We start from the raw sequence: 21,197 nt of genomic DNA on the forward strand, positions 1-21,197 counted from the left end.
AATCCTCACTAGTCGGAATGCCCAAAGACCAGATTCTAGCTAATGTGTGGGGATCAGAATACCTTAAAAAAACATAAACAAGCCACTATAGGAACTCACACAAAAAATGTACCCACTTATCACAATAACGCAGTTAGGTTAAGTTCATTCGTATGCGGAGGGTTAGCGGAGGGCCCATGAACTACTTAAGACCCACTTCCACCCTCATAAGGTGCATTGACTCTGTGTTGGCTCTCTGCAGAGGGGACTCTTTCACCCTCACTACTTAATGCCATAGCTATTGGGATTAAAAAATGAGCAAACTATTGGGAAATTTGTAATGCAATATTCAGAATGATTTTAAAGAAATTGCTCTTCAGGGTGAAGTGAGACAACAAAGGTAAAGCTGAACATGTATTGAGGAGAAAGACATTGCCACCAGAAATAGCATTCAGTAATATGTATCTAATGGGCAATAATAGCCGGCTCTTTTAGTATGACTAGTGTTTTAGTCCCATTAAGGTGAAGGCCAAAGGATTCCCCATATTGCAAATTAAATTCCCCTTTCCTATAATACAGTCTTACAGTGAAAAAATGGTATTTTTTCACCGACACACGATGTGAATCTATACGTTGTATTTCTGCTCCTCTTAGACATGGTCTGTCTACTCACATCCTCTGCCCAGCTTTCACATTGAAATAGATGGGTAAAGGTAGACAAAGCCTGTCTTAGGAAACTTTTTTTTTTTTTTTTTTTTACTTTTAACCCTAACTCAGCCTGTTTATCTGACAAAGCCTTGGCCACAAAGACAACTGGGATGCCTTAAGTTGGGAGATCATTTCAATGCCAGGACCTACAATCTCCATTCCAGATACAAGTTTCTGTCTCTGGACCATGGAAGAATGTCACCATCAGGAAAGAAAAAGGGACACCACATAACCATAGGCTCTCTAAAGTACTCTTTTCCTTTCCAGGAAGGTTTTCTTGCCTGATACAAAAGTCTTAGGGCGGGTGGGAATTCAAATTATACTTCAAAAGTACTCCACTCTTATTATGTCAGTGGAGCAGGCTTCATAAATAATCTAGCTTCTCTCTCCTGGGTCTGTAGAGTACCATAGTTCTGGACATTTTCCAGCTGATTAAAACTGATAAAAAGAATCATTCAATGGTATTGTCAAATGACTCTTTTATTGAATGACAGTTCAAGATTTTTAGATACAGTATCAGTGTTACAGCAGGATTTAGCACAGTGTTGGCTTTCAGAATACAAAGTTTACTGCTTTGCTGATTTTCTTCTCACTCGCACTGGTATAAATCTGGAGTAATTCCACTGAGGTTAACAAAGCTACATAAATGGAAAATGACTAAGTGAGAGGAGAATCAGACCCAATAGATATTTTAAAAAATAACTTATAACAATATTTTAAGCTGGATATATATTAGATTTGCAACAGCCACACTTCAATACAGCATTTTAAAAAACATATTTTTATGTCTTGTCTGTGGCAGATGAAAGAGGGCTGGAATGTTGAAGTTTCTGGGATCTTTGTCACATAGAACTCTGACCAAATAGCTTCACAGTGCTATCTAAGAGCTTCATAATAACCTGTATTCTAAACTTCAGCAGGAGGGGAAATTCATATTCAGTGAGACCCCACTCACACCCACACTTCATCACAATACCCTTTACAGCATGGCCTCGAAAATCTTTCAAATGTAAATGTTCCCCGATGGGAAGCCCAGAAGAGATACAAATGAAGCAAGCCAGTGGCAGTGGAATGAAGTAATACTGATTTTCAAACGAGGACTAAAACTAAAAGGAACAATTTAAAAAAATTAAAAATGAAGCCTTTTGATCTTCAAATCTGGTGTCTAAGTCATCCATGTGGATCCAAAGGAAGAGGGCCTAAGGCTGCATCCATCTGGTCTTCAAACAAAACTTTGGTGCAGTGGTTAAATGGGGATTTTGTATTCATTTTTTTTAGGAGGAGGAATTATTGTTCAAGTATGTATGTGTGCAGAGCAGCGCTTCTCCTGCTAACTGTCTAGGGGGCTGCCACTGGTTCAGTGCTTCTTGTGGATTGCCATCTTTGGCATAAATAAAAGTCCTTCCAAAAAAAGAAGTGGGAGAGAGAGAGAGAGAGAGAGAGAGAGAGAGAGAGAGAGAGAGATTGAAATAATCTGGGGCCCTCCAGCTAGAGGCCCCAAAAGCAGCTTCAAATAGGCTGGGCGGGGAGGGAGACATCATCATTTCTCCAAAGGGAACCATTAACAAAGAATAGCTGTATTTTGAAAGTCAGTTTCCAGCATATAGTCACTTCACCTGAGGCAAACTGCACCAGAACAGGTGGAATTATAAAGCTCCATGGCTGTCCCATAAGACAACAGTAGGGGCACACACAAAGAATTGTAAAGGTCTCCGTTATTTTTTTAAAAGAGGCTTACGTGAAAGCTCCATTTTTAAATTATTTTTAATAGAATTCTGCAGTTAGGAAAGATAGAAACAGAAAGTAACACCACCTGCTGAACTACTAACAAATGCACTTGCTACATTTTGTACTTTGTTAATACAAAATAAACATACATTGGAGAGGAAGGATTGCATTGTAGTTAAGTCACAGGACTGCGACGGAAGACATGAGACTTTGAATCTATTCCCATTTGTGCCACAGACTTGCTGTGTGACTTTAGGTGAGTCATTTTGACTTCAAAGGGCTTTGGATCAGGCCTTTAATCTCTCTGTGTCTCACTTTACCATCTGTAAAATGGGGATACCACTACTTCCTTTCTCCACTTTTTCTCTGTTCTGTCATTTTAGAATGAAAGTTCTTCTGGATAGGGAACATCTTGTACAATGTGTTTGTGCTGCACCTACCACAGGGCTCCCAGTTGTGATGGGAACTCTAGGTGGTACCATAATACAAATAATAAATAATTACATAGGCTGAATCTACTAAAAAACTTCCTCAGGGACTGTACTGAGAAGCAAATGTGTTGTTAATGACCCACCAGGTTTCGGCATAGTGATGCAAGAAAACCCTCAAATTGTTGTAATCCACAAATGCAGGCAGAAGGAAATAGAAAACAAATCAGTTGGGGAGAAGTTGAGTGATGACACACCAGAGACATGTGCCTGTCAAACTTACCAGGGAAAGGAAAAAAATAAATATATATTTTTAGCCAGTAGTTGTGTCTCGTTAGATGCTAGCTACTTGGGGCACTTGGATGATTTCTGGGGAGGGCTGCCTTATTTCCCCCTCCATGGTAGGACACTTTACCACGCCAAGCCAGTAGCAAGTAATCTGGAATCATTGCAGCACAAAGCATGGGCAGCAAATGGTCCTGGATTCAAGCAACATTCAGTCTTTATCTTTCTGTGTTAGCCTCAGAAGAGGGATATCATTCATGGTCACCTGGTTGAAAGAGGGGAATTTTCTGCTAAAAGAGATCAGCTCAGAGAATAGCCACGGAGCGGGGAGAGGGGTGAAGGGATCATCCCAGAGAATAGCCATGCGGTGGGGTGGGGGGAGGTGTGTGCTGCACATCCACCCGAAAACCACAGCCCCTCCTTTTAAATGTGAAACCCAACCAGCATTGCTTGCTATTGGAAAGGATGGCACTGCAGTTTGAAACCATTCCCACATGGTATGAAGGCGTAAGAAGCCAACCCCACATACCTAAAGGCTTACCATGGCTGCCTGGAAACTGAATTCTGTTGCCCAGCCATTTGTGATGTGTCATCATACTGGCAGGTGCTCAATATAAAAGGTAAAATGCGACCTTGTACCTAAAGCACATGTGCTGTCTGCTGTGAATTGCTTGATTCACTGTGAAAGAGTCTCCCTTTTGTTCTCAGAAATGTATCATCTTAAATTTTACTCTCCCTTTTTATCTCCCTCCAGGTGCAAATGTTTCTATGCTCCCCCTATCATCTCCATCCCTGAGTTTATCGCAAATTAGAAGGCGAAGAAACAGACTCGTGATGACATGTTTTCCGAGCTCATGCAGTCCTCCTGCACTGATAGGACAAAGCTTAATGCATGGAGGTATTCAGTGGCAGAGGCCAGGAAAGCATTAAGTGAGTGCGAAGAGCAGAGGCAGGAGGTGATGCTGAAGCTAATGGGGGAGTAAACGGACATGACGAAGTGTCTGTTGGAGCTGCAGGAAAGCCAACAAGAGCACAGATACCCTCTGCATCCATTGTATAACCGCCTGCCCTCCTCCCCAAGTCCCATATCCTCCTCACCCAGATGCCCAAGAATGCGGTTGAGGGGAAGGCTACAGGCACCCAGCCACTGCACTCCAGAGGATGGCCCAAGCAACAGAAGTCTGTCATTCAAACAGTTTTGATTTGTTGTGTTGCTACAATAAGCAATATGGCCTTGTCCTTCCCTCCTCCTGCACCCCACCCCACTGGGGCTACCTTGTCAGTTATCTCACTCTTTAACAAATTAATAAAGAAAGAATGCATGGTTTCAAAACCATAGTTACTTTATTTCCTTTGCCAACTGTGATCAAAGAGGGGAGGGTGGTTGGCTTACAGGGAATTAAAATCAACAAAGGGGGCGGGTTTGCAGCAAGGAGAAACATACACAACTGTCACGCCGTAGCCTGGCCAGTCATGAAACTGCTTTCCAAAGCGTCTCTGATGCGCAGTGTGCCTCGCTGTGTTCTTCTAATCGCCCTGGTGTCTGGCTGCTCCAAATCAGACGCCAGGTGATTTGCTTCAACCTCCCACCCCGCCATAAACATCTCCCCCTTACTCTCACAGATATTATGGAGCACACAGCAAGCAACAATAATAATGGGAATGTTGGTTGTGCTAAGGTCTAACCTAGTCAGCAAACAGCACCAGCAAGCTTTTAAACATCCAAAGGCACATTCTACCACCATTCTGCACTTGCTCAGCCTATAGTTGAAATGCTCGTTACTACTGTCCAGGCTTCCTTCCCCATCCCACCTCACTTTGTCTTGTCTATTTAGTTTGTAAGCATTCTTCAATTGTCTATGGACAGTACCAAGCACAATGGGGCCTCAGTCTCCTTTGAACCCTCTCAGCATTACTGGAATATGAACAACAATACTGCATAAATACTCCAAATCAAGCTCACAAAAAAATATGTTCCCTTGTTCTTACCTCTGAGTACCAACAAACAGCAGTTATTTCTCAAAATAACAAGGAAAATATTAGGATCATGAATATGGACATTCTTCATCTTTGAAATTTCAGAGAAACTGGATATTTCATGACAACCAAAGTCAATGTTTAATTCCAAGTTAGTGCACTAGGGTTGAGAAATTTCTAAAAATAATCTGCTTCATATTGATGTCGTTGGTTTTGTTGACTCATAAAAATGTCAGGATGGGAGAAAAATAAGTAACTGACGCTTCAGCTGTGATTGTACCTTTAATTATTGATGCATAGTTCTTATTTTTTAATCTAACAGTCAAAATAGACCATGATGGAATGTAGCTGTAACAGTAGATAAAGTAATGGAATAGTGCTGGCTGCATTAGGACTGTGTTCCATCCAGGAGACTCTTAAACTGAAGGGTTTTAAATTAAAAACGTTAGAGTCAAAGTATTTGCTTGTTTCCTGGTATGCCTCTTACAAAGATATAAACAGATGACAATGTGCGTGATTTCCCAATTCTGCCGTCAAAGTGCTTTGCAGGGACCTCTGACTATAAACTTGTGTGGGAGTAAGCTGGAGAGAATAATTTAAATAGTGATACCATAGTTAAAACAGCTTAGCAGCTTGTGAGTACTTTTTAATCTTGATAAAATAAACTATCCTTATCACAGGTATTTATAGTATAGGTCCTCTATGATAAAGCTTTTACACCATAACCAGAAGACCATCTATAATATCTGCCTTTCTCCCCTTGCTGTTATATCCCTCTCTCCCCCCCCCCACCAGCCATAACAACACCAACAAAGAAAAGAAAAGAAAAGAAAAGAAAAGAAAAGAAAAGAAAAGAAAAGAAAACCTATTTCCAGTTTATGGGAAAGAAAGGCACTCAGATAGCGTGTGATAGATGGCACTACAAAATCCTAAAACAGCCAGTCTGTGGAAAATATCTATAGAAAAATCCAGTATTGGAGGTTTGATCCTTGCATCTTGCTGAGTTTCCACTTGGCACAGGATCTCGATATGAAAATGGGATGTAAAGTTGACCATGTTTGAACCTGCCATGTTTTTGGGGCTGGCTGTGGTTTGCCAGTGCACAGCAGCATTCAGCCACACATGCCTAACTACACCCTTTTGTTAAGCCAGGACAAATGGGATCTGGCGCATTGTATCATTAAACGTGTCCAGCAGAAGAGATAATATTCTAATTAAAAAGTAAATTATTTCTAAGAAACCCCAAGAGGCACAACTAAGCTTTTTTTTCCAAATAACATCAGAATAATACTAAATGTTGCAGTCTAGGGACACTCTAAATAAACAGCATGTTTAACGAGAATGGCATGTTTACTGTTCAATTACAAATTCAGTATTATAATATCAGCTAAACAGAACCAAATGAAAATAGCATCAAATCTGTGTTGGTTCAAATCTGCAACATACTATACAGGTACATGCCTGCCAATATCCTCACTACACAATCACATATTCATAATGCAAATAAGGAATGGTCTATTTTTTTAGAATAGCATCTAAAATCTCTGTTTTTTTCAAGTCGAATAAATACCTATGCAGCAAACTGTAATAATTCATAGCGATACTGAGACCATCTCAAAAGGAGTATATAAATATGTAGCTACATTATATACACAAAAAGAAAAAGAGTACTTGTGGCACCTTAGAGACTAACACAAGTACTCCTTTTCTTTTTGCGAATACAGACTAACATGGCTGTTCCTCTGAAACCTGTCATTATATACACACACGCTCACACATATATCTCAGCCTTCCAACACTGTTGAAACAGAGATATTTATTATCTTAGACTTCAGTCGACAAGAACAATCTACTCCAGTTTTGTTTTACTGGTGTATTTACTCTTCAGAAACACTCAGTAAAAATACAGTGTTACATTGCACAGTTTAATATTATATTGTTTAATATTTCTCTGTGCATAACACTATTACTATATAATACAATAATGATACTTGCTGAGTATTTTCTTCCATTATTCACTTGTCTTTGTGTCTAATGCCTTTCTCTGCTACCTTATTAGAATCAATATCAGAATAATGTTGATTTTTTTCTGATCACAATATGTATTCAGTTAAGACATCACAATTCTTTCTATGGCAACCAGTCTTCATGCTGCAGATAAATATTGTGTGTGATCAATGATAGGTGACCAGAAACTGAAGATACGAAGGTGTGAGGGCAGGGTGGGAAAGATGACACAATTAGTATCTATCTAATTTAAAATAAGTGAAAAAATATATTGAGCAATACAGAAAATAAATCTCTCTTGTAAATGGAAAAGTATACAATATTTCCTTTTCAGCCGTTATTCAGTTAACGATGGGCCAAAGCACAATATAAGAATTGAAATCACTGCTTGGCTTCCAAAATTATAAAGGTGTCACTTCATAACATTCATCCTTGTGTTGTACACTCAGAGCTGCCTTACTCCATTTACAGAAATGTGCAGTGAGTATAAAAAGCTATTTCAGTGACTGTTCCACAACAACTGAAGAAACCAAACACAAATTTCAAGTGCTGTCAGATTAAACTTCAAAAAGTAGATAAATATCAAAAAGACCTGCTAATCAAAAGAGCGATTTCATAGTGGAAGAATGTCTTTGTGGATTCAGCAGACCACACTGTGAAATCATGGTAGTTTTTCATCTTCTCATATGATTTGGAAAAAGGTCTGCTGCTCTGCTGGCTATTTGTGTATTCCAGAACATCAGTTTAGTTAGTAACTAGCCTCTTGTAATATGCAAGATGCTGCAAGGCCAGAAGAGCAAAATTTCAGCTTGTGTGGGGTTCTTATTTGAGTGTATTGGAGCTCCTTTCTGAATGGGTAATCAACTCCACAAGCTACAAATAAACCTTCCTGTAAATAAGGAGATGTAAAATTGTTACTATTACCATGACTAGACATACAGACTATTGTCATTAATTCCTGATGAAAGAATCAAACTGTTAGAACTGACTGGGCAAACACATTTCTTCTAAACCAGTCTACCAAGGTCTAGTAGTTATGAAGGCATCATAGGCAAATAGCTGATCAATGCACCTGAAACAATGTGTAAAATATTGTAACAGTTCATTGGGAATTAATGACAATGGGAATATGTCTCTAATTTCTACCCATGTTCTTTATGCTATTTTTATTTCCGCTTATTTACATCTATGACCATCTAGGAGATCCCAGCTGCCACTATGCTACATACCATCATCTTGGCGATTCACAGCAACAGCAGGTACAGAACTCAGATCTTCCTGCTCCAGACACAGAGACCTCTACCCCAACAGCTATTAGAAAATACCATTCAAGGTTACAGTGAGGCAAATTATTTGCAGCAACAATTTATTCATCAGCTAGCCCTTTTTTCCATTCACAAGCAGATCATCATCACTCAGCGACTGCTCACTGGATGAAATTATTTCACAAATGTTTTATGTTAACAAAGCTTCGCCTATTAAAAATTCAAATAAGACTCAGGAATAATATTTTTTTTTCAAAATTTACTTAGTTTTAGTAGTACACATAAAAACAGTCAAGGCATTCTGACTAAAGACAGTACATGGCAATGGCACATACATACAGAAGATAACTGAAGCCATGTCCATGCATACAAAAACCCACCACTTTGTGTAATGATGCTGAGAAATATTTTCTTGATACTGAAATGATGGAGAAGCATCATTCAGGCAAAACAACAGTAAGTTGCTGTCCCAGGGTGACTGACACCTGTCACTGAACTAGGTCCACTCCCCTGTGCCAGAGCTAGTGCTCTCAGTTGGGCCAGTTCAGGAGGCGGGGCTTCACCTGGATCTATAGAGAGTTAGAGGGGTGCCAGCAAAAAGACTGGCTGTGAGAAGGAACTAGCTAAGGGAGAGGAGGACATAAGAGGCCAGAAGTTGGAATGAGAAGTTGCCTTGGAGGGTAGGCACTGAAGACCTGAGATGCAAAGGGTGAGCTGACAAACTGTTTTGTTGGTTGGTTTGTTTAAGTTTGGGACTAAAACTGCCTGAAAGAGACCGTGGGTGTGACTGTGTGTCCTTAGAAAGCTGTGGACAATCCCATTTAGGTGACAATTGCCTACGAAGGATCAGCACAGCCCACCTCAAAAAAATCCTGAGATTGGTTTAAAAATCATAAGATCTTCTAAAATACTAACTACAATAATTATTTGCCTTTGGGGTGCACCAAGTCACATTTTCAAGCTTTTCTCTGAAACCTTCAGTGCTAGATACTTCCTTCCCTCAACCCCATTAAAGCTGTGATTCTTGCATAACCTCATGGCTGCAGAAGATGGGGCTGTAAAACAGCAAATATCATGAGACTTGTGATAAAATCATGGAGAATTGGTTGCACTGAAATTCTGTTTCTCCACTCACTAGCTATATTTACTCCTCACCTCCCTCATTTTTCTTTTACTGCCAATAAATGTTACTTCATTTACATAGCCTGTCCCCACCCTCTGCCCCCTGCTCAGACTGATTCTGATGACCTATCACACACTATTAGCAGTCAGCTATATGCTTGCCTCACATAAGGTAGGCACACACCATCTGTCTGCCATGCTAATCATCTCTTGGGCATTTAAATAAAATGTAAAATCCAACCATGCAAGGATGCAGAGGAGGGCTTCTGCAGAGTTGACCTACGTGGTAAACACACTGTGTAAACTGCACAGAAACACCTTAAATAACCTCTGTTCTTCCCCTTGCTCAAAAGAGCCACATTAAGACCATTGCAGGCAGAGCCTTCTGTGGCCTCAACAGCGGGGTAGGAGTTGTATATGAGACTGAATAATTAATTTAAAGCTTTTTCGTTTTCAATATTAACAACAGAAGCCTGAACCAAAACCTTGGATGCAAACACCACAAAGATAGGAGAGCTGTTTCTGGATCTAAATGTGAATCTGCTCCTGAATTTTGCAGCTGTTCCTTATCTCCATAACGGGCTGAACCAAGCCCCAGGATACAAATAATCTCAATGTTTGCAGGGGCCCCGGGGGTGGCCCGTCCATATAGGCAAACTAGGCCGTCACCTAGGGTGCCAAATTAAATGGGGCACCAAATTCAAGGGGAAAAAATGAAAAAAATACAAATAAAATAATGAAGATGTCATTATTTCAGTTCCCATGCATGTAGGGAAGGAATATGAATTATAATTCATTTCTCTACATTTCTGAGAATTTATTAATATGTCAACTCTTTTATTTACTGCAAAAATAAATAATATTTTAGCTAATTTTTTTTTCAATTTGTGACATAGGACCAAGATGACCCACGCCGCAATAACTCAGCCAAAATGAAACACATCCACCAGCAACACAAGCTGCAATGCTAGCGACACCTAACTTGAATATACATCAAGGTCGCATAGCCAGAAATTCATGTAGAGCAGAGATATCCCGAGTTGATACATGTCAAATGGTCATTTTAACACGTCGCAGGTAGATGGTTAAGAATTGAGCGAATGCTGTGGAAAATTATGTTTCTTGGTGCCAAAGAATAACGAAAAATGTTTTTCAGCATTATAAATCCAAAATGTAAGTATCTTTAAGTGTTATTAAACCTTAGCGTTATTATCGGGCTGTATAATTATGAACTTTTCTTTGTTATAACTGGTTCACATGTAATAAATAAGGTCCATAAAAGAAAAGTAACAGCGTTAACACTTAATAGACTATGAAAGTGATGATGTCACACTCCAAGCGGGTAACTGTGAGGAAGGGGATTACTTTCCAAACAACCAGTGTCGGGTTATAACATTGAAAAAGGTCATTTTATTTCCACGTAAACGCTTTAAGTAACTGTTTTAATGGGTAAGTGAGTATATGTTACTAATCATTGAACCTTTAAGCAGTGAAAAGACGTGTTGGGATGGCTGAAATGTGGTTTAAATCGCCAACCATGTCATGTGTCAGACATCCTTAATGCTATAATGCTTGCAGTCGGGAACACAGTACATAACAATATTCAGAAAGAGGAAAAAGAAAACCCTCAGGAGCTGAGTATCATAAACGAAAGGCTGAGAAGGAAAAGGATCAAGCAAAATAGCAGAGATCCTTCCTGAAATATCTTTTCTTTAATCCAAATAAAGATGGAAACAGTTCACAGCACCCAGATGAAGGAATTTTACTTGGAGAGGAGGTTAGCTCACGTCTGCATGGAAGCAGTTTGGAACATCAAGATGAAGGTATATTACTTCAAGATGAGGGTAGCTCACATCCACAAAAAAGCAGTTTTTAAACTCAAGATGATGGAAAATTACTGTTAGGGGGCTTATTCCTTCACCCGCTTACTTCCCTGGTCCTTCTTGCATGAACAGAGAGCAACAGTACCCGAAGTCCAAAGGTGCAAACAATTCGATGTTTATTGGGGTGAACTTCCAGCAAGCATGATTCCAGTTTCCTTCCTTAGTATCCTCCTTCCCAGCTCTGACACCACAGAGCCTTACACCTGTGTCCCTGTTCCCATTCCTGCCCTTAGCCAAACATTATTCCAATTTCCTTACCCCCATTCCCTGTTCCCATTTCCCCCTTTAGCAAAACATGATTCCAATTTCCCCACTCCCATTCCTTGTTCCCATTTCCCCCTTTAGCAAAACATTATTTCAATTTCCCCAGTCCCATTCCCTGTTCCCATTTCCCCCACCCACACTCCCACCCCCTCACTTCCTGATTGACTGCAGGCTATATAGTAAAACTTGAGTTCTGCTTTGCTATACCTAAACCAATCATTTTCCTGAAATTTAACTAACCAATCCCAACATATTGTAACATGATTATGTAACCAATTATATCCCACCACCTTAATTAGTTTACACCCAGCAAAATTAATTATACAGCAGACAGGAACAATCACAGAACCAGACAGAGATTATACAGACAAACAATAGCAAAGTGGGAACTATAATGACAAAACAATACAGAAGTGAGGATTTCACATCCCAGTATTGATAAGTGAGTTCTTGCCAGACAGGATGCTATCAAACTAAGTTTCCTTTTACATTTTCTAGGCACTTCCCTTTCTCTGGAGGTGATAGGCACTATCAGGACAGGATTGTATTCCTAACAGCCCAATAGCATCTTATTTCAATGTGACTAGTTTGGAATGTGAGGATGTGACCGGTCAATTCCTAGCTTATGGCTGCCTCTGCTACTTAGCCAAAGGCCTTAGCCTAAGAACAGGGCCTCAGACTGTCACAGTAAGAGAAGGCCCTTACACTGGCAGACAGTGATTTTGATTCTTTCTTTTATACCTCTATAACTAGCCAAGTGATAAGAATACATCTAAATTCTTAGAGTATAGGCCTTTACAGACAGGCCTGAATATCTATATCCTAACACTTACTTCTAGATGAAGGCAGCTCACAGCATCAGACTGATATGGAAGTGAAGAAAATTTATTCACCTTCAGAGACACATGCAGAAATTGAAGGAATAAAGGATGAGGAAGTTACAAACAAGTTACAGTATGGGGACGCAGCTTCATGGCCCAGATGTGATGACAGTGTGCGGCAAATTTTCATGGAACATGGACCCGAACAAGTTCATGAATTTCCTTTCCCTAAGGAAGGAAATAAAAGAAAATTCTCTGCTCCGCATTACAAGAGGAAACTCATTAATGGGGAAGAAATTCATCAAAACTGGTTAAATATTCAGTGTCGAAGGATTCTGTGTTTTGCTTTTGCTGCAAGTTGTTTAGAAATCAAGCAATTGGTACATCAGTAACTGAAAATGGTTCGAAGGACTGGAAAAACATATCTTCAATTCTCTCTTCACATGAAGTACAGAACATTTGGAATGTTTTCAAAATTGGAAAGAACTTGAATTACGACTGAAAAAAAGGAAAAACTATCGATGAAGAAAACTTACATGTGATCGAGGAAAAAGAAGAATATTGGCAACAAATATTAAAGCGTCTGATTGCTTTAGTGAAAGTTTTCGGTGAGCAAAATTTAGCATTCTGCAGCTGCGGTAGAAGTTAAAAATTATACACTTCAGGTAATGGAAACTTTTTAAAATTTGTTGAATATCTAGCTTTGTTTGATCCAGTCATGAAGGAGCATCTATGTAAAATAACTGATCATGAAACACAGGTTTATTACTTAGGAAAAAATATGCAGAATGAACTGATTCAAACCCTAGCAAATGCCATTACAGAGAAAATTGTAGAAGCTGCCCATTCTGAAAAATACTTTTCAATAAAACGGGACTGTACACCAGATGTGAGTCATGTTAGAACAAATGATGATAATCATTCATTTTGTAGATATGGAAAAGTCTACAGATGAAGATAATGTTGAGGTGCTCATAAAGGAACATTTTTTACATTTTGTACCACTAAAGGAGACGACTGGAGCATTTTTTGACAAACTATTCTACAAGAGCTTGAAACAATGTCATTATTTGTTGAAAACTTATGTGGCCAAGGCTATGATAATGGGAGTAATATGAAGGGTAAAGACAACGGTGTGCAAAGGAGAATGATGGAAATCAATCCTACGGCCTGTTTCGTTCCTTGCAGTGTGTATTCTCTGAATTTGGTTGTCAATGATGCTGCTAGATGCTGTTTGGAGGCAAGCAGTTTCTTTGACCTGGTGCAACATGTTTATATATTTTCCTCAGGCTCAACACACCGTTGGGAGATTCTGACTTGCTATGTGAATTCTCTAACTGTGAAACCACTTAGTCAGACAAGATGGGAGAGTCGTATTGATGCTTTGAAGCCTCTTTGCTATGAACTTGGAAATATTTATGATGCCCTAATTGAAATTTCTGATGATACGACCTTTATTGATGATCTGGCAAATGGCCTTTCCAAGTTCAAATTTGTGACTTCACTCATTTTGTGGTATAATATCTTTTTTGAGATCAACCTCACTAATAAGCAGCTTCAGGAAAAGAACTTGAATATACATTCTGCTATTCAAAAACTGCTGCAAACTAAAAATATTCTGGAGGAATTCAGAAGTGATGAAGAGTTTGAAAGAGGACTGGTAGATTCTCTCGAGTTTGCTGAAGATAGACTTTCTGACAAAATTTGAACCAGAGCCAGTTCGCATTTGGCAAAAGAAACAGCAGTTTTCATATGAAGGAAGAGAAATACCCATTCAGAACCCAAAACAAAGGTTCAAAGTGAATTTCTACTTCACAGTCCTTGATGTTGGTATTCACTCGGCTGACAAAAGATTTCAACAGATGCAACAGCTAGAGCCAGTATTTGGCTTTCTATATGATATCCACAGCTTGCAAAAGAAAACAGCAAAACAGATAAGATAATTTTGTATAAAACTGGAGTCGGCATTGACTCATGAAAATTCAAAAGACGTTGATGCTACAGATTTGTGTACTGAGCTTCAGGCTTTTACAAGACGACTTAAGAAACATTCCACTGAAGAAGTACTGAAGTTTGTTTGTGGAAATAAACTCACAGTTTTCCAAACATTTTTATAGCTCTGTGCATTCTTTTAATTTTGCCAGTTTCTGTAGCTAGTGGGGAAAGTAGCTTCTCAAAGTTAAAATTGATAAAAACATATCTGCATTCAACAATGGTGCAAGAGAGACTCGGACTTGCTGCAATGTCAATGGAGCATGAAATAGCTGGAAAACTGCATCTAAAAGAACTACTGACTGAATTTTCAAAACTTAAAGCAAGAAAAGTCATGTTTTAAGAGCACAGAGTGTTTTTATTCAGCGTGTTTTGTAATACAGGTTAAAGTTCATTGAAGAGTTTTCTTATTTCTTTCTATATTGGATGTGGTGGTAATGGAGTTAAAGCAGGATAGCATAATGGATGATTTTGGATTTGTAATAATAAAAATTATAATTAACATTTTTAATGCATTTTAATTTGAAATCAGACTGAAATATCATCTAGCTGTTGTGTACAAATCTATTCTGAAAATGTCATGTCTCTATTTTATCTGATCTCAGAAACATTGGTTGGACAGACGGACAAACCAAATAATTAAGCCTCTGTTTAAAAAAAATGCTTAAAAAACATTAAAAGGAAAAAAGGGGCAAAATGTTTCCCACTTTACCAAAAACCCCAGCCTAGATCTGCCCGAGGGGTTTGCAGGTGGGGAGCACCGATTACATGGCTTGCCTAGGGTGCCAGTTGCTGGCCGCCTCTGAGATGCCCAAGATCAAATCTTGGTCAAAATGTTATAGCTGTGACACATTACTAATAACAACACAAAGTTAATTATAAGTCGCCTGACAAAACTGAGCTCAGCACATAGCTTTAGAAAAAGGTGTCATGGCTCAACACACACTAGCAGTGGGATTTTCAAAAGCATAGATGTTGTCTTATCTCTGCTCCAGTTGAGATCCATGGTATTTACTAACACTAAACACTTTTGAAAATCCCACCCTGGAGTTGTTGTCATAAATGCCCCCAGGAACAACTTCTCCAAATATAAAATAGACATCTCCCACGCCAACAACAAACCTAAGAAAGAAACTAAAACACCTTGCCACCTTCCACCGGATAAAGGGAAAGGCCTTCCAGAGCGGAGCGCTTAAAGAAAAAGAAAGCTTTCAAATATAAATTATCAAGAGTTTGATACATGTATTTGTCACTGTTAAAAGAAAAAAATCTACAGGTTTCCTTCAGTAATTGCTGTGGCAGCCAGAGCTAACAAGAGGTTTCACTAAAGAGCCAGAAAGTAAAATTAACTGATCTCCAGAAAATATATATTTTAATGTCTTTTGTCTCATGTCTGCAATGGATGCTGGAAATATATAAAATAGAAGCAATTCCCTTGCAGCAATAATGGGAAACTACATGTTACTTCTAAAAGTTGTAATTTAGCACAGTAGGATGTTCTTATGTTGTGACAAGATAATGTGTGTGTAAAGCATCCCTATAATTTAGCTGCCATATAGATGCATCTACTCTATTGTATCTGTGTCAAGGGAGAATTGGCTTTTATTTGTACAATACACCAGCCAGCCTTCATTGCTTAGCACTGATTTGATTCTGTTTGATCAGAATTCTGATTGTTCTTTCTTACAGGGATTATCATGGTGTTTAGTACCAAAAACTAACATTTGGATTGTATAAAGCTATAAAATGGGATTCAAACCTAATGTTAATAACGTAAGTAAGAACATCTGATTTTTTTAAAACTGACATTGTCCCTTTAACATCTACCAAAATAACAGAGAGTCTTGAATTTTTTGGAAGAAAAAGATAATTTTTATTTAAAGTCAGAGAACTGTGGAGCTGGAAGACCTCTGGGCAGTGAGGACTGTGGTTTCTTGACATTAAGGAAGTTATACAAGGATATGAAAAGTATCCTAGGACACATGGTTGCCTGCATAGGCTCTTCCTTCTCATACCACAAGAAAGTCCGATAGTTCAAAAACACAGACCTTTCTGGTCTAATTCTTGTATCTGTGGTCTAGAGGAGTGAGCAGGAATGAGGAAATGAGATGGTATATTACTCACACATTGAACAGGAGCTCATAGTGAGCTGCACAGTTAAAACTTTCCACTATAAGCCCATTTTCAGATGCTTACAATTCTGCAAAGCTTTCCATATTGAGGCTGACTTTTTCCACACTTGCTCTTTGCCTCAAGCAGATTAAACAGAAACAAAGAAAAATGGGTTCTGCTGTTTCCAAGAATGAGATTGCAGAAACAAGAGGTGTTTTCACACTATCAAAAATATGTTAAAAATGTTCCACTGCTTTTGAGGAGCCTCTGTGGGTTTGAGTAGGAATTTGAAATTTGATTTGAGGATTGCTCTGGGATCAAGGATGTGCCTCTTTCTGTCTTCACAAAAAATTTCCCCAGATATGACCCAGTTACAAGTCTCTGGGTATGTCTACAATTAAAACACTACAGCATAGACACTACTTATAATGACAGGAGGGGTTCTTCTATCAGCATGGGTAAACCACCCCCACCAAGAGGTGGTAGCTAGGTTGATGGAAGAATTCTTCTGTCAACCTAGTGCTGTCTACACAGGAACTTACATTGGCTTGCAAACGCCACTCAGGGGTTGTGAATTTTTCACACCCATGACCAACATAGTTAAACTGACCTAATTTTCTAGTGTAGACCAGGTCTCTGAAACTGCCACTTGCACATGCTAAGTGGAGCATTTCAGAGGGCTGCTAAATCTTTGAAAATTCCCTTGGTACTGAGCATGCTCCAGACTCCACAGAGCTTGAGCTTCTGATGGGTCACAGGAGCAGAAGTAGCCAGTTCTTTGACACATTGAGAAGAGTGCTAGGCTTGGACCCAGGAGAAGCCAGAGGTTTTAGTCTCAGCTCTTCCATGTACTCTGCACGATAGCCCTTATAATTAGGCTTAGAAAGATTAGATTTTCACTGGTAAATGTCTATTTCACTGTACACACACAACCAGATGAAAAAATATTTCCATCAATAATAATCAAAATATAGATAGGTAGAGTAGAGAAGAATGCTGCTTGAGAATTTATCTGACTTTGATTTAGGAATATCCGCATTGCATATTTTGAGATGTGATGTTGACAATTTGTCCTTTAACAGTTATAAGGCTTTAACTTTTTGAATCTGAAAGTCAACTGTCATTAAATAATTATTGTCTGATCCCCCTCCCATAATTTCCTGCATCTGTAAAAATTTAAATAGATAAAAATTAAAAATTAAATGCTTATAGCCCACAAGTTTGTATATGTAAAAATGTGAATAGATAAAAAAATCAAAAAAATGCTTTAAAATAAACATTATCATCTGTTGAAAGTATAAAAAAATTAATTCTGCCAAGCCTACTTATAACTCAGCAATGCTTCCTATTACCACCTTAGAAGACAAGCAGGTATAATTTTCCCAGCTTCACTGATGTGGGTAATGGAGAGGCTGCTTAAGATTACTTAATGCAAAGCTGAGAATAGAGCCCCATGTGGTAGATGCATGCCTCAGCCACACTGCTGCTGAAAATTATGTGCCAAATGTATGTGATTGGGTCTGCTGTCTGTAAACACTAGACACCACTTCTCTCCAGCTAGGCAGGGCTGGCTCTAGGTTTTTTGCCACCCCAAGCAAAAAAATGCCTCCCCCCTCTTTTTTTTTTTTTTGGCTTTTACATGTTTGCACTTTGCAATTTTTTTTGACTGTTTAAAATTAAAAATAAAATGAACACAGAGAATTTGTAGTTAGTGAAATAAAACAATTTCCTAAACTAGTGTACTCATTTAATTTTAACAAAATGACAATTACAAACAATTTAGGTTCAATTATACACTGTAATGAAAAATGTTAGTGTCTTCCGGTGCACCCAGTTGCTCATAAATTAAAATAATTTATATGAACTGAATTTTTCTGGTTTTTATACTTGTGTAGTCTTTTAATAATTCAGTGAAATCTACATTTTTTTCAATGGTACTTTCAACTGAAATTAATGTGAGTCCTGACAAACGATTTTGGGACATGGTGGAGCTCAAATAATTTTTTAGTAATTTCAGTTTTGAGAAATTGTGCTCACCAGAAGCCACTGATACTGGTAATATTAAAAGAATGCGTAATGTTATAGCAGTGTTTGGAGTGAGATGCTCGGGGCTGTACATCCTTCCCGTGGGCCCCCAGCCCGATCTCAGACCCAGCCCCACCCCGACAGAGGGGACAGTAACCAACAGAGCGGCTGGGGGACGGGTCAGCCGCGGGGAGGAGGGCAAACCAGGGGCGCCCACCCAGCGCCGAGCCACCCAGGGCAGCGAGTCCCTTACCGGCTGCGGGTCCTGCCCCGATCCCGGGCTCCCCTCCACTTGGCTCTGGCTGCTCTGCCACTTGTGACACGTGCAGCAGGGGTGGGCAGGGGGGAGGAGCCACATCGCCCCTCTCCCCCGGTGGCAGGGGGCCAGGACAGGGACCTCCCCCAGGCCGGGACCCCTGTTCTGAGCCCGCCGCCCCGCCCCACACAGGGGCTCATTAGTTGACTGAGCAGGGCCAGGGTAAAAAAAAGGAGGGCCGGAATGCCGCCCCTGGAAATGTGCCGGCCCAAGCATGTGCTTGCTTTGCTGGTGCCTAGAGCCGGTTTTGGGGCTAGGAGCAAATCTTCAGAAAGATTTCAATCCCAGAAATCTTCAGTCCCAGGGTGCCATTGCTATCTGGCAAATAAACATGCCTACCTGTTAACACTGCTGAAGGAAAGAATAATATACATTTAATTTATATAAATTTGCATATATTATGCCAGTCTGGAGGAAGGAGAAGGAGGCTGCCATGCTAAGGCGGGGAATAGGGGACAGAGAGAAATAAGGAGGGATCAAAAGCTGAAGTGATAAAGGGCGAGTGAAATGAGGAAAGAGAAGTGAGTAACTGTGGGAGGGAGCAGCTAGAACTGTGAATGATTTGAATATGGGAGAGCGAAGAGTATTCCTTAACTGTCTCTCATTCTGCCCAATCCTTTGTCTTTCTCTCTTGCTCCCAGCCCCACAACCCCCACCCCCAGCATTTCACTCTGTAAACTTCTACCCCAGGCCTCCTAAAATTCATTATATAAATCTGCCCGCCGATCCTTCAGCATTTCACTCCTTAGCACCCACCCCCAGCTCTGTTTCACTCTCTAAAAACTTTCTCCCCACCTTACTGTTCGGGAAACACCTAGTTTTCCACACCATCTGAGGCTGGAGCAGGAGAGAGGATCATTTGCTCTTCACTTCATCCAGATCTAGGAAGGCAGGACTGCCAGCTCTTCACAATACATCTCTCCAGCCAGCCCTGGGCTGAGGGAGGGGCAGAAACGGTAGTTTTTGCTACAGAGCTACATACATCTTCCCAACCATCTATCAGTTGAGACGACGGAGTGTTTCTGTAGCACAGTTGCCGACTTTCATGCGGTAAGTAAGCACCCTGACTTTCACAATGAGCTAAAAAATCAAGCTAATCCCATTTCAAAACAAGGCCAAAACAAGCTAATCCCTAAGAACCCCAACACTTTATGTGACTAGATCCCTCCCAGCGTGAAGTCCAGGACTGTGGTGGGCCCTCTGTGCACCCCTGACTCTCTCCCCCCTTTGCCCCTGCTTGCCCCTCCTTGTCCCTGCTTGCCAAGAGCCGATCAAAAAAAAAAAAAAAGCAACAAGCAACAAGCCAAAAACTAGCCAACAAGCAACTCAAAAGCCAATTAAGCCAAAAAAAGCCCAATTTCTGTGGGTTTTTTTTTGCAGGTTTGGCATGTCTGCTCCCAGGTCATTAACGGGGGAGCTCCCTCACTGCTACCACAATGATGCCAGCTTCCATTGTCTGCTTATCCATTTCTCCTAAAAGCACCTTCGCCCTGTCCTCCACTTATGCATGGAACACCCTCCCTATAAAAATCCATATTGCTACCACCCTAACCTCTTTCAGATCCCTCCTCAACCCTGCTGTGATGCCTAATGAGCACAATCAGCTGACAGTGGCTAGGCAGGTGGCCAGCTAAAACTTCTGCCTATCGATTGGTCTATTTGTCTTGGTTGACAAAAACATGCCCCACATATGCTTACATATTATGCACACAGTTACCACAACCCATGATCTCACTATTTTTAGAGCTGATCAAAATTTTTAATGTCAATATTGGGGAGGGGGGGCAGAAAGTATCAATTTCCCCTCAATATACTTTTTTGACTCATTTGAAGTTTTCCAGTTTGTTTATGAAAAAAACAAACATTTTGCAGCTTTTCACCCTTGAAATGGGAGAGTGCAAAAGGCCAGGAAATACAGTAGCTTGGGCATGTGGGTGTGGGGGAGAGCTGGGAAGGCTTGAAAGGGGAAACCCTAAAAAACCCCAAAGACAAAAGATTTTAAGTGAAAAACAAGCAGGGACTGTTTGTCGTAGGGACTGTCTTTTACTTTGTCTTAGTAAATGAGGTTGTCAAGGTTCCTCCCCCACTCTGAACTCTAGGGTACAGATGTGGGGACCTGCATGAAAAACCTCCTAAGCTTATCTTTACCACCTTAGGTCAAAACTTCCCCAAGGTACAAAATATTCCACCCGTCGTCCTTGGATTGGCCGCTACCACCACCAAACAAATACTGGTTACTGCGGAAGAGCTGTTTGGACGCGTCTTTCCCCCCAAAATACTTCCCA

Source organism: Caretta caretta, chromosome 6 (assembly GCF_965140235.1).
Source record: "Caretta caretta isolate rCarCar2 chromosome 6, rCarCar1.hap1, whole genome shotgun sequence".
In the NCBI taxonomy this organism is placed as follows: domain Eukaryota; kingdom Metazoa; phylum Chordata; order Testudines; family Cheloniidae; genus Caretta; species Caretta caretta.